At 46.6% G+C, this 2,500-nt stretch overlaps 1 pseudogene; it reads right to left on the reverse strand.

Annotated features, from left to right (window-relative positions):
• LOC137994671 (uncharacterized) overlaps positions 1-2,500 on the reverse strand; it is a 9,103-nt pseudogene that overhangs the window by 5,619 nt on the left and 984 nt on the right.

A 2,500-nucleotide genomic window follows, 5' to 3' on the forward strand; every position in this document is an offset into this window, starting at 1 on the left:
TGCGAGGCGGGAAAGCGGGTCTGCTAGGTTGGTTTTTCCCGGTCTGTATACCACTTTAAAGTCGTACTCTTGCAAACGGAGACGCCAACGTTCTATTCTGGCTGGTTGAGGCTTGCTTGTGTTGGTTGGTTTAGCTGCATAGGTGTGTTCTAGGGGACGGTGATCAGTTTCCAATTCAAATTCTCTGCCAAAAAGGTACATGTGAAAGTGTTCGCAACTAAAGACAATTGCCAGGGCTTCTTTTTCGATTTGGCCATACTTTCTCTCGGTGTCGGTAAGGGACCTACTTCCATAAGCGACTGGACGGAAGGATTTGTCAGTCTGTTCTTGGAGGAGAACTGCATCAACTGCCCAGGGTGAGGCATCTACTACCACCCGTGTTTTCGCGTTTAAGCTGTAATGAGCTAGGATGGGGAAGCTGGTGAGTGCCTGTTTCAAATTCTGGAATGCTGTTTCGTGTTCGTCGTGCCATTCAAATGAGGTGTTGGCTTTTGTTAGCTGCCGGAGGGGAAACGTGAGTGTACTGTAATCTTGAATGTATCGCGAGCAATAGTTTGTGAGACCTAGGAATGATCAAACTTCTGATGCATTGGTAGGATGGGGGGCTTCCGCTATGGCTTTGATTTTCTTCTCATCGGGCTGGATGCCATTGGCTGAGACGATGTGTCCGAAGACGTTAATCTGTGGCACAGCAAAGGAGCATTTAGGTAGCTTAAGAGTGATGCCACTGTCTTCCAGTTTGGTGAGAAGTTGGTCTAGCTGATTTAGGTGTGTGGTCTTGTCACGTGACCATATCCAAATGTTGTCTGAGATGTTGGCGGTTCCTGGAATTTCTCTGATTAGATCATGGATGATTTCGTGAAAGTGTTCTCCTGATGGGGAGGCACCCATTATGAGGCGAGTGAAACGATGCGGGCCATTATCAGGTGTAAAAAAGGCAGTGATATAGCGTGATTCTTCGGCCAATGTAAGTTGCAGGTAACCTTGGGAGAGATCAACTTCGGAGAATATGGTTGCACTTTCCATTTGTTGGAGGATTTCGTTAACTGTGGGGATTTGTACCCTGCGCCGTGTGAGGGCGGTGTTTGGCATTCGCATGTGTAGAACCAAACGAACATCTCCATTTTTCTTAGGGATGGCTATAAGGGGCGATAACCAGGGTGTGGCTCCTTGGACATTTTCAATGATGCCTTCATTGCGCATTTCCTCAAGTTTGGAGTTGACCTTTGATTTCATGCTGTGAGGAATTCTTCTGGGCGGTTGAGCCACAGGGGTGACACTTTCATCGATTTCCAGCTTCACTTGGGTGTTTTTCAGATTTCCTGTTCCCATGAACAACTTGCAGTGTTTAGTGAGGATTGTGTGAACTTGAGAGTCCTCATGTTGTATCGTGATATTGTTGAGATTGACGCTCAGAAGATCAAGTGCTGTTGATGAATCAAAACCGAGGAGACATCTGGATTTGCTGTTAGAAACGAAGAAAATCGCTTCTGTTGATTTTCCGCTAGAGGTAGAAATAGATGCGGTGAACTGACCAGCGATGTCTAAGGGCTGCTCGGTGCCATAGGCATGGATTTTAACAGATGAGGGTGTTAACCGGAAGTTGGCATTTTTTTCTTTGATGCGATCCACAATTGCGTGATTGAGCACGTTTACGGAAGCGCCAGAATCCACGATGACTTTCACTGGTACGCCATGGATTATTACGGTGGTTTCGGGATGTTTGCCTGTGTTATGGATGGTGAATAGATATTCATCATCTGTCTCACTTGAAGAGAGTTCGGGTTGTGTGACTTCACCCGTCACGTGTTGGACGCCATGTGCTTGTGGTTTACTTGACAGACAAAATTTGGCGAAATGATGGAGTTTGTGGCATTTGTGACATTCTGTTCCTTGAGCTGGACACGAACGCATTCCGCCTTTGTGTGGAAAACGACCACCGCAATTTCTGCAAGTCGTGGTTGATTGTTTTGGTCGCGAAGGCGGTTTCTGCTTTCTTCGATTGTTATGTAAGCCGTTATGTGAGCCATCTTGTTTTCGACGATTGTTGCGTAAACCATTTCCGAAAACACGTGAGTTGCCGTGTGGAAAACGTGACTGTGTTTCCACTGCATTTACTGGTAGTGATGGCGATTGAGAATTTTCGCCTTCGAGCTTTTTAGCTTGCTCGTCGGTGCGTTCAAGCGATCTCCCATGATTGAGGAGCTCTTGTAAGGTGAAGCTTTCTCGTAGGGCTCGTCGGCGAAGACGTTTGTCCCTTGTCTTGTGGATAATTTGGGTTCGGATTTCGTTATCCGTGTTGGTGAAACTGCAATCGGACGCTTTTGTTTTCAATTGACGGTAGAAGTCGTTGAGCGTTTCGTTGATTTCTTGCCTGAGTTCTCGGAACTCGAAGACTGCCAGGTCTTTATTTTGCATGGGGTCAAAGTGCTGGTTGAGAGCAGTGACGGCAGATTCGTAGGTTGTGCCAGTGTCCGGTAAGATGTCGAAAACATTGTTT

The sequence above is a fragment of the Montipora foliosa genome, chromosome 3 (assembly GCF_036669935.1).
Source record: "Montipora foliosa isolate CH-2021 chromosome 3, ASM3666993v2, whole genome shotgun sequence".
NCBI classification, from domain to species: Eukaryota; Metazoa; Cnidaria; class Anthozoa; order Scleractinia; family Acroporidae; genus Montipora; species Montipora foliosa.